The 15,746-nt window shown below is 37.2% G+C and overlaps 1 non-coding gene across 1 annotated transcript; it reads right to left on the minus strand.

Moving 5' to 3' along the window:
• Positions 1-5,917: 5,917 nt before the first annotated feature.
• Positions 5,918-6,024, minus strand: LOC126010530 (U6 spliceosomal RNA). The gene has a single exon (XR_007496555.1). It is a non-coding gene; the product is annotated as a U6 spliceosomal RNA (small nuclear RNA).
• Between the last annotated feature and the right edge of the window lie 9,722 nt (positions 6,025-15,746).

Raw genomic sequence — 15,746 nt, forward strand, 5'->3', positions numbered from 1 at the left:
TGGGCTGGGGGATTGTCTGGGGTGACCAGGCATCAATCCAGGTTTGCTGTATGCAAAGTAAGTACACTACTTGCTGTACTATTGCTCTAGCCTCTAGAATCATACTTTATTCAAAAAGGAAAAAACAAAGACTTGTATATAATTAGAATATTCAATGTTATCTATAAATCTTTGAAAATATTTCTTGAGTTGCAAAGGTCTGTTGTATCCAATACAATAAACAAACTGAGCCAGCACACACACACACACACACACACACACACACACACACACACACACACACAAAAAGCAAGATTTCAAAAAGCAAATGTGATGAAAACCTGGAGAACACCCACAGAGTGAAGGAAATATTTTTCAAAGAAGAATGCTGGGGTCAGGGAAATAGCTCAAGGAAAATAGCTCAATATCACATGTCCTGCATACTTTAAACCTCACTTCTATTCTTCTTGCTGCATACAGGACCTCATCCTATAAGCACCTCTGCATAGTCATGTGGCCCCAGCATCTCTGAGTCTTAACAGTACCACATCCCTGAGGTTAAGCATAGAACCAACAAACCAAAACTACTACATTGAGTATCTCTGAGAGTGCTGCCAAACCCTGAGAACTGCAATTAAGGGAATCCTTCTTTCTGAAGCAGAAAAATAAAAACAGTAAATCAGAGATGGTTGGGTAGGAAATGAAGAGTTTTTGCTACCTTTTATTTACCTATGGTTTTCAATAGCAAGAGGTATTGAGGACAGACTTTTTAAAGTAGTATTCCTTTTTTTGGGGGGAGGGGGGTCAATCCGGCAGCGCTCAGGGGTTACTCCTGGCTCCACGCTCAGAAATCACTCCTGGTAGGCTCGGGGAAACCATATGGGATGCTGGGATTCGATCCACCGACCTTCTACCTCCATGCTATCTCTCCGGCCCCTGGTATTATTCTTTTAATGATAGTTATGAGATGAAAGCAGGAAGAGTAAATTTCTTGTTGATAATTATAATTTTTGTTACCTACATTCCCTCTTATAGGTTGGATTTATATGATGTGATTTTTTTTCACAGCCTTCTTTATTGTATAATTAGCTTTAGCAGCCCCTAAATCACCATAAAACCATCATTTTATTTTTAGGGTTTTTATGAAATATGAGATTTAAATATCAATGCTTATAAAGAGTCCTGAGTTGGAAAATAAAGATTGTGTGTTAAGCAGAAAAACAAGGTAAAAAGAAACAAAATCTGGATTTTTATTAAAAAGAATATAAAATGTCAAAGATTTACCACAAACCTACTTGAGATTGGCAAAAATAAAAATCAAGTGAACATTGCAAATCTTGAAATTCACAAGCTTATCCTGGCACCACTAAAGCAGTATACTTAATTCCCAGTGGAATAATAGAAAAATTCTTGGTGATACTTCACTGCACTCCAAATCCTTTTATCCCTCTTCTACTGTCCCCAGGCTTTGTTCTCCATACTTTAGGTGGCAGAGGGAGTGGGTGATAGGAGCATAGATTCTTAAGCCAGTGTCAAATATTAACTCAAAATAGTTCTCATATATGACATATCTAGTCCAAGCAATTAGTTTAAACAAATTGCTTCTTCATGTTACTCAGAGACATTGTGTGGTAGGAATACAGTGCATTTTACCCACAAGGGAGAAGAGGCAGGGTAAATTAGCTAATTTGTTGAAGACAAGCATTTTACAACAGGTATTGTTGCTATTTAAATCCTGCTATCCAAAGTCTATTTCCTTATACATTGGCCTATACAATGATTATGTTTAACATCTTTAATGATTTGAAAATTGTTCTTCAGTTAATATTAAATGCCTGTCTTTGTTATCTACCATCTTCAAAAAGCCACTTTAGTCTTATTACTGGACCAGCTTGAGTTATTTTCTCCCTGGATTATTTCTTCTTTATTGTTTTATTTTAAAAAGAGACTGAATTCATATTTAGTATCAAAATTATAGCTATCATCAGAAAAAATTAAAGTAGGTGGTACATATCCACAGCATGCAAGGAAGATCTGTTTAACATATTATATACACAATTACTTGGTAATTATATAGCTAAAATTTTCTTTAAATAAATTAAGAATGAGAGGACAGTGTACTTCAGAAGTACATTAAAAATCTTACTTTCTTTGCATTAAGAATGGTAATGTAACACTAATGGGTCCTACTGTACAAAACTGTTCTCAATCAGCCACTGTGTTTTATGTTCAAGTGTTTTTTTTTTAAATCGATAGCACTTGCTTTGCTCACTTAGATCGAAAGTATTTCAAGTCCAGAAAAATACATACATATACAAAATGGGGCTGGAAGTGAGTCAGTGTTTCCTGTCCCAAGACTCAAACCTGTCTTGCTTTTCTAAAAATGTAATTCAAACTATCTAACAATAATTTAGTTTACTTTTCTGACAAATAGGGTTGAACATCATATAAACACCAGAGAGTGTACACAGGTTCAGAAGTCAACTATTATTTGTCTTATATTTACAAAACTCTCCTGTTATATAATTAGAAAGCAACATGTTTCAAAAGAAATATAAAACTTTTCTTTTCTTTTTTTTTATTTTTTGGGGTGTTTGGCGGGAGGGTTGGGCCACACCAAGTGATGCTCAGGGATGATGCTCGCTATGCACTCAGAAATCACTTCTGGCTTGGAGGATCATATGGGACACCAGGGCAGCGAACTGCAATCCATCCTAGGCTAGCGCAGGCAAGGCAGATGCCTTACTGCTTGCACCATTGCTCAAGAACATAAAAAAAAAAAACCTTTTCTATACATACTTAAATATTACTCATTGTTATGTCTTATTTATATTAGAAATATGTCTTATCTACATAGATGAAATTAATCTTTTCAGAATACAGTATTGAAAATATGCCCCCTCTCCCCACCCCACCCCCGTCTCCACCCCCTCTCCCCACCCCACCCCCGTCTCCACCCCTCTCCCAATCAAGTCTCTGAGGCTTCTGGAGGCTGCTGACATAGGTAGGGGACCTCCACTATTGTGGCCAGGTGCGGTACTGCACTGGCTGGCAACAGGAGTAGGCAGCATCTACTCAGGCTCCTCTAGAGGGCACTCTAGAGACCAAACCTCAGCCAGCCCACCCAAAAGTCCCACCCAGACTTGCAATCCAGAGAATGGACCCAGCCCCACACCACAGGGAGCAAAAACAGGCCGAAATTGGAAGGCACTGCTCTCCAAGCCAGACCAATAAATGCATAAAAACATGGGTAAACTGAGGAGGATCCTAACAGCTGGAGATTCAGAGAGAACTCCTACTAAGTTCCCAAGTCCACCAAAATGCACAGATCCAAGAGACGAAGATTTAAAAGCAGCCATGAGAAAGAAAATGCAAGTCCTGATACAGGAAATGAGAGAATCGCTAGCCACCGAGTACAAGAAATCCATGAGGAACAAATTAGCCAAATTAAAGAAGATCTGATTCAGAATATGAGAGACTCCATACAAAAGCAATTAAAGGAATTAACAGACACCATAAAAGGCCAGACGAGCAGAATTACAGAGATGGAGAAGCACATAGTAGTACTTGAAGGAAAACTGCAAACCAAAAATGACCAGGAAACCAAAAAGGAATTAAGAGGCAAGGCACTGGAAGGAAAAGCCCAGTACTTAATGAAAAAAGACAAAAGAAATAATCTAAGAATTGTAGGTATACCAGAAGGGGAGGAAACAGGGAAAGGGGAAGAATAAATAGTTAGGGAAAGAATTGCAGAAAGCTTTCCCACCCACTGGAAAGAAGACTCCGTGCAAATCCAGGAAGTGAAAAGTGTCCATAATAAAATTACAATTACTATACCTACCTATTTTTCTGTACTCAGCATATCTCTTGCCCTCCCCACCTCTCTACATTAATATATAACTAAGCTAACTTCTATATGCTTATATGTGGGCAGGAGCACACAGAGATAGGAATCCTCTTTAAGAGACAAACCTAAACCACAAACAATCCATACCTATACCCTATATAAGCCTCCCATGTACTATCCCCTCTCCCCCATCAGAAACCTGACTATCCCTTCACCCTTAATCTAATCCCTGATATCCCCACCATGCTATAACTCTTCACCCTCAGTTCTTAAGACCAACCTCATCAAGACCAACTTCCTACACCAACAAAGCAGTACCCAGTTTCCAAGTGAAGAGACACCCACTCAAACTCACACCTCGTCCCTGGCAAGAAAATACAACCAACACCCCGACTGACTCATGCAGTGTGGCCCTCCTAATCACCTCTCCCTATTGTGGACTGTGGCTTAATACCAGATTAGCTCCAAAAGGACTCCCATTGTAAGAACTCTACCCAAGACCTCCCTGCGTGGAGCCCACACATCACAAGGAAATCTCAAAGGACAATGGGAAAACCTATACTATCATCTTAAGTATAGACCTATATAATACTACCTCATACTGTTTCTCCCAAATGTAAAGCAATCTCCTGTATCACTTTCTCCCTTTTTCTTTGTTTTTTTTTTTCTTTTCCCCTCCTTGTTTGTTTGTTTTTCTTTTTGTTTTTGTTTTATTTTGTTTTGTTCTACTTTTTGTTTTTTGATTTGATATGTTTTGTGCTTCTTTTGGGTCACAGCTGGCGGCGCTTGGAGGGTGCTCCTGGCTCTGTGCTCGGAAGTTGCCCCTAGTGGGCATGGGGAACCATGTGGGATGCCAGGATGTGAAACAGCGTCCTTCTGCAGGAAGGACAGATGCCTTGCCTCCATGCTATCCCTCACAGTCCCCCACTTTATTCCTTTAATTATGTCTTTTATTTAATCCTTTTTTTTCTTTTAAGAAACTCTTTTTTCTTTAGATATGTCTGAGCATATATATTTTTAGTTTTTTGTCATGGGTCTGTTTTCTTCTCTCTTCACCCCCAAATCCATCAGCAATATAATGTAGCACCATTTCTTCCTGCAAAGGCATATTAAAAATAGGGGAAATTTTACCTGTATAAACAAGCTCTTATCTACTAGGGATAAGAACGTACACATTTTTACAACACCCTGAATGTATGTCATGGGGAACAGGGAAATAAGCACCGACCGTCCAGCCTTGACTCCTGATCCCAGACATAGAAACGACAGAGTTCTCCACAACAGCTCCAGGAACCAACCCCTCCAGGGCATTCATAATACTGTTCTGATGCCAACATACACCAGTTCTAAATTGATAACCTGACAATGAGAAAATGGGAACAACTATATCTAAGAGCAAGTTATCCTTCCTCACCAGCCAATGATAAGACAAAATCAGAAGACATGTCACCCTTTGATCTGTGCAAAAACCAAGATTGCTATATACAGATGACTGGTTGTTACAACCAGGACTAGACAGTATGCATCCAGGGACCAACAACAACAACAAAAAAAAGCTTTAACCTAGCTTTTGGTCTACAATCTGTTCAACAAACAAGATCTCCAATTTCAGAGGTCTGACTGAGAGAACCGCAAGTTGTCTTCCAGAAACATAACAAAAGACTATGTCCCAGGTTCCATCCTAGGAGCAACATAATGACTAAGAACACCAACTACAGAAAGTGAATTAAAATGACACTGAAGAAGCAGAACTGCTAGAACCACAAAGAAAGTCTTCATCATAAGCTCCATTCTTTGAGCTGCACAGTCACCAAGATCTCTAGATACAGAGGACTGATTTTACTTACTCCATGATGAAGCAGAAGTCTTCCATACACCACAAAAGCATCAAGGGGAGAGTAAATGATCATGCAAGGAGTCTATAGTTAATCCCATGACAGTAAACCTGTATCTCCTAGGCCAAGAGAATTTCCTCTATAATATCCCCAATAATTGCTGTGCTTATGCAAGGGGAAAAAGAAAAAGAAAGGTGTGAAGCACAAAATAATCATTTTTCCACATATATATTGATTGATTGTTTTTTTTTTTTTTTTTAATATGGAACGCTTCACGAATTTGCGTGTCATCCTTGCGCAGGGGGCATGCTAATCTTCTCTGTATCGTTCCAATTTTAGTATATGTGCTGCCGAAGCGAGCACGATTGATTGTTTTTTGACACCTTTATTTTGGTATAGATATTGAAGTTGATGTCTCCTTTTTTACTTTATATTATTTTATCTTATCTTTCTCTTTCTTTTTGCACTTGGGCATGATTTGAATTCAGAACCGAGACTATTGTGTGGTGCTTTTCTTTATTGCTGGAGGGCTCGCTGGATATTTAATTTGACATTTATTTTTGTATTGTTATGGTGTTTCAATTATCTTTTTTATGTCCTCTCTCAAACTGATGCTGATAGCCACGAGAAAGACTCCGCCCATTTTCAGCATATTTTTTATTTATTTATTATTTTTTAATTTTTTTTGCTTAATCTTTACCCCATTCTATTGCCTTTGTTTCCTCAAACAAAACCACATAACCCAATTTATCTAGGTTAGCTTCTCAAATAGAGGGAGAAACAAGGGAGGGCACCAGGACCAAACACATGTATGATCACTGATAGTAAGCTAGACAAAGAGGGGACCACCTACTCTAGCAGCCTGGGGGGTGACGGTGGGGGATATGGGTTGCAGAAAGAGAATGGGGAAGGGGGGTGGTGGGTATTCCCCTGATTCAATGTTAATATGTACCTAAAATACTAATGTGAAAGATATGTAAGCCACTATGATCAAAAAAATTTATGCATTCATAAACATGATAGATGATCAATACAAAAAGACAGAACCACAAAAAAGAGAAAATACTCCCATATGTCAATAGAGTGTTCAGAATATCCTCTAATCTTAAGGGATGGGACCTGCATATAATAAGCTATTTGATAATGGGCTTGGTGTAGGCAGTCACAGGGATCAATTTAAATTAGTGGGACATTCTTATAAAAATATATTGTGAAGTTTTCTCTTAGGCCAGTTTTGATTTAAATATTTATCACAAATATGGCAAAAATAGCAAAGATAAGTTTATCTTATCTGTGCATGTCTTAAAACTGAAATGTCATAAAATAGTCTAGATAATAGCAAATATGATATGTTCATATAACAGCCCAACTCTAACAAGAGAATACTCAGCCAAGATAACAACACTTCCTTGATTTTGTTTTTTCCTAATATTTTAAAGTTAGGAATATATGATAAATACACTTTAAAAAGTAATAAATGCTTAGAATTTTTGAATATATATAATATACATAGTGTTATCACTAAAAAAGACTGCAAGACAAAAAATAACTTTTGTAATATTTTTGTCATATTATACAGAATTTAATTACCTGAAATAAAGACAATATAGGCATAATTAAGTCCATTCAAATTTTTATCAGAATACACCCTAAGAATTGAGTAATTTTCAATGGCACACTTTTATATTGATATAGGCAGTTTGTCTTATCAATATGTAAGATCTAAATAGCTGGTATGTAGCTGTCCCATGTGCCAGCTAGATTTACCTGATTTTCCTAGCAGAAGCAAGAAACCCTGTCCAAAATCCCTAAAATGGAACCCATTATCTTGACCCACCTCAGAATAACATAATTATTTTTTCAGTTTTCCCAGAAGCCTTTAGCTACATTAGCAGTAACATGATATTCTCTTTCATATCCCACAGGAAACACACATTGGACTCTTACACTGACTCATTCTGGTGTGGCTTGGCTGTCTGTAAATACATCTTGCCAATATTAAGTTAACCCTACCTTCAATAATCTATTCTCACAAAAACAAAGATAGTCACAGAAATACATAATCAAATAATTTTAAATAATAGTCAGAGTAGAGGCAAGGCTGTGCCATTGAAAGACTTCCTGGAATCCTCACACAAAATTCAAGCTGGTAGGAACAAAATTGGTCATGATAGCTACAACAGGAAAAGAAGAGAGCAATATTCAACTGGTTCCCACAGAGATCTCTTCAGTACTGTACATAGGTGATGAATCAGAAAAAATCATCCCCAGACTTCAGCATATGCAATGGGGAAGAATCACAGAACTCAAGCGTGGTAAGCTAGGAAAGCCAATTACTACCCAGCTCTATAACCTCTGAGATAAGAGACTTAGATAGAAATAAAGTTATTTGATGAGCTCAAGAAACAATGATAACAGTACAAGAAAGAGAGGAAGGGGATCATTGGAGACACTTAGAACTCAAGAATAAAAGCCTCAGGGCTAAAAATCTCTAAATCTGGAAAGATAGTTTGAGCACATGCTTTGTATGTGGGAGTTCTGAGTTAGATCCTCAGCACTACATGGTCCTCTGAGCTGTGCTGGAAGAAATCCCTGAGCACAATTCAGGGAGCAGCTTCTGAGCACATTGGGGTACATCTCAAAACCAAAAATAAACAAAACATCCACATCCTGAAAATGTGGATATTCATATGATTGGTGTGAAGGTCAAAATGGCAGTTTAAAAATGTTAATTTTTAACTTGTCATCTCTCTGCTTCCCAGAAGATGTCAATATATGATATAAGAAAGATGCAAATAAGTGATTGGCTACACAAGTCTGATCAATCTTTAGATTCACCACAGCATAATCCATTAGAAGTTCTGATTATCTGATTCTAATAGATTAGAATTATCAAGGAAACATATGCAATTAATACATTATGGTTAGAAACAATGGGGAAAATCCATCATCAGTAAATGCTACACCAGTGTATTATAGCTGCACTAGTAATATTTAACCTCCTAGATAATGTTGTGTATACAAAGCTATAAATAAGAATGACAAAGTTCTAAATGCATTATTACTTTCTACAAGTAAATACACTAGCCAAACTGTAAAACTTATTTAAAGGACAAGAGATATAACCAGATCTTTGATACTTCCAAGTATGTGTCCTATAATATCACAACCTTCATCATGAACTAAATGATTCAAAAGCAAGATCTTTACTAAAGACAATTGTCTTAGCGTTATAGTGGCTATAAGAGGAAGTTCTTACCAATGTCAAGCAGTTGATGACCTGTTCTGTTGGAAACTAGTTTTTTAAATTTAATTTGACCTTCTCTTTGAAGTTATGAGTATAACTATTAGAAAAAGCTTAATAGTTTCTCCCACTCAGTGGGTGGTTCTTGTATTCTGGGCACTATTTCCTTTGAGGTACAGAAGCTTCTCAGCTTAACATAGTTCTATGTGTTTATTTCTACTTTCACTTGTTTGGAGAGTGCTGTTTCCTCCTTAAAGATGCCTTTAGACTCAATGTCATGAAATGTTTTACTTACATGCTATTCTATATACTTTATGGTTTCAGGTCTGATATCTAGGTCTTTAATCCATTTGGATTTTCTCTGTTCATGGTGTTAACTGGTCATCTAAGTTCACTTTTTTGCAAGTAGCTAACCAGTTGTGCCAACACCATTTATTGAAAGGGCTTTCTCTGTTCCATTTAGGATTTCTTACTCCTTTATCAAAAATAAGATAAGGGGTTAATATTCAAAATATACAAGGCACTGACAGAACCTTACAAGAACAAATCATCTAACCCCATCAAAAAATGGGAAGAAGAAATGAACAGACACTTTGACAAAAAAGAAATACAAATGTCTAAAAAGCACATGAAAAAAGCTCCACATCACTAATCAACAGGGAGATGCAAATCAAAACAACTATGAGGTACCATCTCACACCACAGAGATTGGCACACATCATAAAGAATGAGAACAAGCAGTGCTGGCAGGGATGTGATGAGAAAGGAACTCTTACTCACTGCTGGTAGAAATGCCGTCTAGTCCAACCTTATGGAAAGCGATATGGAGATTCCTCCAAAAGCTGGAAGTTGAGCTTCCATATGATCCAGCTATACCACTCCTAGGAATATACCCTAGGAACACAAACATACAATACAAAAATCCCTTCCTCACACTTATATTCATTGCAGCGCAGTTTACAATAGCCAGACTCTGGAAACAGTCTAGATTCCCCTCAATAAATGAATGGCTAAAGAAACTGTGGTACATATATACAATGGAATATTATGCAGCTGTCAGAAGAGATGAAGTCATAAAATTTCCCTATACATGGATGTACTTGGAATCTATTATGTTGAGTGAAATAAGTCAGAGGGAGAGAGTTAGACACAGAATGGTCTCACTCATCTATGGGTTTTGAGAAGAATAAAAGATATTTGTGTAATAATTCTCAGAGACATAAGAGAGGAGGACTGGAAAGTCCAGTTCACATGAAGCTCACCACAGAGAGTGATGGGTGCAGTCACAGAAATAATTACACTGAGAATCATCATAACAAAATGTGACTAAATGAGGGAAGTAGAAAGCCTGTCTATATTACAGGCCGGTGTGGGTTTGGGAGGAGGGACACTTGGGACATTGGTGATGGGAATGTTGCACTGGTGAAGGGTTTTTTTTATATAAAATGTTAAACAATAAACAAAAACAAAAACAAAGAAAAAGCTTAAGATATAAACCAACTTCTGAACTGAAAGCAATATGATTAGATAACCCAGGTCTTTACAGGTCATTTGTTCAACAAGTATTTATTTAACATTATTTTGGGTACAAAGATTATTGAAATGAACAAGACTATTCTGAACAACTTAATCTAGGGCAATTGTTATGGATATTATGAACATAAATGAGGCAATGTATAAAAACATTGACAGTAAAAATAGAAAGATGATTATTGGGAAAGACAAGTCTAAGTAAGTCCATTAATAAGTCTTCTGTGAGATATCTGCATAAGCAGTAATACAGATGGTGAAAATGGAAATTACAAATGCACAGATAGAAGTGTGTTTGTGACATTTAAAAAGTCCAACAAAATGTTCATTGTCTTGGACTCAAATGAATAAGGGACATCATTAAGGGTTGATGTTAAGGCTAGCTGAGCACATGTGGTTCAGGGACTTATAAATTAGTTTAATTTTTTAATATACAAATCTTTATTTAAGCACCATGATTACAAGCAAGTTCATAGTTGGGTTTCAGTCATAAACAGAATATCCTCCCTTTACAAGTGCAACATTCCCACCATCAATAACCCCTCTCCCCAATTGTTTTAATTTTATTTTGAAAGTGGCAAAAAGTTATTGAGAATATTGATTGAATGGATATCATGAATACATTTGTGAGCTGCAGCAGTTATTCTGATCTCCAGTTGGATATTAGACTGTAGCAGGGCAAAAACGGGTCAGGGAGACTCATCATGGTGGCTTGGATTTAGAAATAACAGTGGAGAATATGAAAAAATAGTCAGATAAAGAATTTTTTTCTCAAATCAGAAATAGTGGGCTGGGAATGATTGTATATAGGAGAGGAAGCAAGAATCATGCAAAGCATTTTGTTCTTAACCATAGCAGAACATTTAGTTGGTACTAGAGGGAGGAAAACTGAAAAGGAAAAAGTGGACTTAATTTGATTTGCAATACAACTGGATGTGTAAAATTTAAAAAAACATTTTAGTAAAGAAAGTCAGTAGGTTGTTGGAAATAAGGACTTGAACAAAGCATGTTAAATATTATGCTGAATAAAGTATGTTTGAGGGAGATGGATAGACATAGATTGATTAAACACATTTGTAGGAAGTATATAAAACAATAATATTGTAATAATATCCAAAGACAATAGAGATAATAGAGAGCCAGGAGGACCATTCCATAGTATGAAACTTGCCACAAAGAGTGGAGAAGTGCAGTTAGTGTAAAGAAAAGACTACTATGGCAATGCTCAGTAGAAGCAATCACTAAACAAAAACTGGGTGCTAAAAGGAGGTAAAGTGAAATGCATGATTCCCCTTCAGTAAGAATATTTCAAATCACAATGTGTAAAAGGAATAAAGGGAGAGGGAGAGAGAAAAAGGGAGAAAGAAAGAGAGAAAAATGTCTTCAATAGAGGCAGACAGTGAGATGGGCAGGGGAGAAGGCAGAGGAGAGTGAGGGAGAGAAACTGGGGACATTGATGGTGGGGAATATGCACTTTGAAGGGATGAGTATTGGACATTGTATGACTTAAATTCAATCATGACCAACTTTGTAACTGTATCTCTTAGTGATTGAATTAAAATGTTTTAAAATTTTAAAATAAAAAAATGTTAGAACCACAGATACAAATTTGGAAGTTATCCTCATTTCTGTCTGACAGTGTTCCTATTAAAATGGTATATTTGCTAAATTTTTTCCTCCCTGTACCTTCATCATCAGAGATAACTCAAATATATTTTCTGAAAACTGGTTGAATCCTAAGTACCATAGTAACTGCACAAGAGAAAAAACAAGAGTAGTTTTTGGAGCAACTGACAGAACACATGTCATGTGACATGCCCCCTTGCTGCTGCTTAACTTTCTGTACTCATTAATTCCTTAGAAGCTAGTAAAAAATAAAAAGGCAAGTAATATGAATAGTTTTTTTGTTTTATTTTGCTTTGCTTTTTTATTTGTTTTGTTAAATGGTTATTCATGGGATACTTCACAAACTCTAAACAACTAGTTAGTAAAAGGAAATTTTCAGGAAGGCCCTCTGGAAAACTAATTTGACTTTTTGTCATAGGAATATTATTAAAATTATTAGTAACATCTGGTGTCTTCCTTCCCTCCTTCCTTTCCTCCCTTCTCTCCCTCCTTCCTCCTTGCTTTCCGCCCTCCTTCCTTCCCTTCCTCCTTCCTTCCCTCCCTCCTTTCTTCCCTCCCTCCTTCCCCCTCTCCTTCCTTCACTCCTTCCTTCCTTCCCTCCCTCCTCCTTCCTTCCTTCCCTCCCTCCTCCTTCCCTCTCCTTCCCTCCCTCCTCCTTCCTTCCCTCCTTCTTTTCCTTCTTCCTTCCTTCCTTCCTTCCTCTTTCCCTCCTTCCTTCCTCTACTTTTTCCTTCCTTCCTTCTTTTCCTCCCTTCCTCCAACCCTTTCTCCTGTTATCCCTTCCTCTTTCCTCCTTCCCTCCCTTCTTCAATTACTTCTTCCTCCTCCCTCCCCTCCTTCCTTCCCTCTCTCCTTCCTTCACTCCCTCCCTCCTTCCTTCCCATCTTCCTTTTTCCCTCCTTCCTTCCCTCTTTCCTTCCTTCATTGTCCTTTTTCTTCCTCTTCCTTTTCTCCTTCCTTCCCATCTTCCTTTTCCCTCCTTCCTTCCCTCTTTCCTTCCTTTATTCTCCTTTTTTCTTTCTCCTCCTTTCCTCCTTGCTTCCTCCCTTTTCTCCTTACTTCTCTCCTTCCCTTCCTTCTTTCTTCACTCCTTCATTCCTTCTTTCCCTCCCTTCTTTTTCCCTCCCTCTTCCCCTCTCTCCTTCCTTCCCTCCCTCTTTCCTTACCTCATTCCCTTCTTCATTCCTTCCTTCCTACCCTCTTTCCTTTCCCCTTCTTTCCTTTCCACCTTCCTTCCTTCCTAACCTCATTCCTTTCCTCCCTCTTTCCTTCCTTCCAACCTTCCCTTTATTCTACCCTTCTTTCTTTCTACCCACCTTCTTTCCTCCCTCTTTCCTTCCTTCCTGCTCTCCTTTCCTCCTTCCTTCGTATCTCCCTTCCTTTTCTCATTCCTTTATTTCTTCTGTCGTTTCTTCTTTCCTTTCTTTCCCCTTCCTTCCTTCCTTCCTTCCTTCCTTCCTTCCTTCCTTCCTTCCTCTCTCCTTTCCCCCCTTATTTTTGTGGTCACATTATTCCTAGGTCTCAAAATCAGGAATTAATCCTGGTTGGGTTCTTGGGAACACAAGATGCAGAGGATTAAATCCAGGCCAACCAGAGGCAAGACAAGAGCTCTACCCTTTGAACTATCACTCTCCAGTCTTCTCGTTCTTTGTTCCAACCCAACACATGCAAGTGCTCTATTATGGAGATACATACACAACCCTAGGAAACTTGGTTTTATGCTACATAAAGTGTATGTTTTGTGGTAATTTGAGGAATTTACACAACAAAGACTACTGACTATACACTTTGCAAACTTATCTTCTGATTGACCTCTTAGTGTGTTCACAATATAACATTTGCTACAGTTGCTAAATATTATTCTAAAATATTAATATCTAATCCTTAGGGAGAGATAAATGGAATAAAACAAGAATTATCTTTTTTTCTCTTATCAGAAGCAAGACTTTTGCCAAAACACTTCTTGGTTATAAATGAGGATGTTGTAGTTATAATACCTTGTGTAAAAAGTACTGTAGTTTATAAAGTCTTCAACTCAGGACCAAAGCAATTATTCTCTTGAATTTCTCAACAATATAATGTTATATGTAAAAATATGTAATGTAATTTTTAATAAAAGGGAACCCCATATTTATATGCTAGAATAAGGAATATCAGTAGGATCACACATTCTTATGATAACTGAAATTAAATATAATAAAAATCATGAGCCACTAAGGCTTTTAACTTAATGCCTACTCTTAATAATAAATTTATTATTCTCTAAAATTACTAGAACAGTATAATTTTTTCCATTTATTTATATAACTATATAGTTATTCAAAGTAAAGCAAAGGACGTATGAAGTACATAAATATATATCTTGTATTAATTTTCATTTATACCAAAATTGATGTCTACACTTATCTTCAAAGACTGATGTCCAATAGCCTCGATAATGACCCTGAAATGAACTTTAATGGTGATGAATACATTATTTACTACTGTCTTATGAACAACCAAACCCTCCCTTCTCATTGCTACACAGGAAGGAAGTTTACTGAACATAGCTATTAATGTGTCCATTTATATTCCACCTCTGTGAAAGACCCAAAATCAAGAGAGAATACAGAATGGAAATTTTCACTCCCAATTTAGACATCCCTGCAGATTCCAGAGGAAGCTGCTCAGCTGGCCTCCTTTTCTGTAGCTACAGCAGAGCTGGCTGGACACATGATGAACTCTGGGCCAAGGGCCCAAGCACTAGACTAGAACACGAGCTACTGGGTTGGATATACTCTGTCTCCTGTCAGGAACATTTCTGTGTGAGAAATAAAAGAAGCTGTATTTGGAACTGATATTGGTCAAAATATGGATACATTTAGATGTTCTTTTAGCAGTTCCAATTTTAGGGGGGAATTCTGGGGCAATGCCAGATCTGAACTAGCATTCTGAGTTGTTACTGCAACAGCTGTTGCTTGTCTAGCTAATAGCTGTTTGATTGGATTTCTTAGAGACATTCCTGACACTAGGCAAAAAGGCAAAATTTTACATTAAATTGTCAGCAAATCTGTTATTCTGCTTTGCTTTAGATACACACAAAAAAGTGTTAAATATATGGTAATACTACCCTCCCAAAAAGCATTAGAAGAATTGAAGACATCACTAAGCTTTTTTTTCTCCCAGCTATTTGGTTCTTAATGAAACTAAGTTAATAGGTAAAGTTTCTGACTGAAAATCACACTGCTGTGTTACAGAACTAAAATTCAATCCATCCTTGCATCAAGCATATGATCCAATGAGAACAGACAACCTGTTAGCCATGAACTCAACACTCACAACTTGAAATCAGTACCTAAACAGTACCTTTCATGGCAGGTGGTGTGTATACACTCTGCTTCCTCTGCTTAGGGGATGCATTCTCTGGCTGTGGACAAAGAAAAAAAGAAAAAGTCCAATATTTTAATTATAAGTACAGTGCCATCAATCCTAGAAGATAAATTAATACTATAAGCAACATATATAGGAAAAAATTTTCAGAACATATTCAAATCACCTCACACACACTTCACCTCTACCCCCATCAACCCACATCTACCTCTTATAAAATTCCTGTCCTGGCCTTTAGTGGCAAGATATTGTATTTATCATTTCAGTATAAAGATTGAAATCTGACTATCACAGGTGGAAGAAATCTAGTGATGGA

Source organism: Suncus etruscus, chromosome 5 (genome assembly GCF_024139225.1).
Source record: "Suncus etruscus isolate mSunEtr1 chromosome 5, mSunEtr1.pri.cur, whole genome shotgun sequence".
NCBI lineage: Eukaryota > Metazoa > Chordata > Mammalia > Eulipotyphla > Soricidae > Suncus > Suncus etruscus.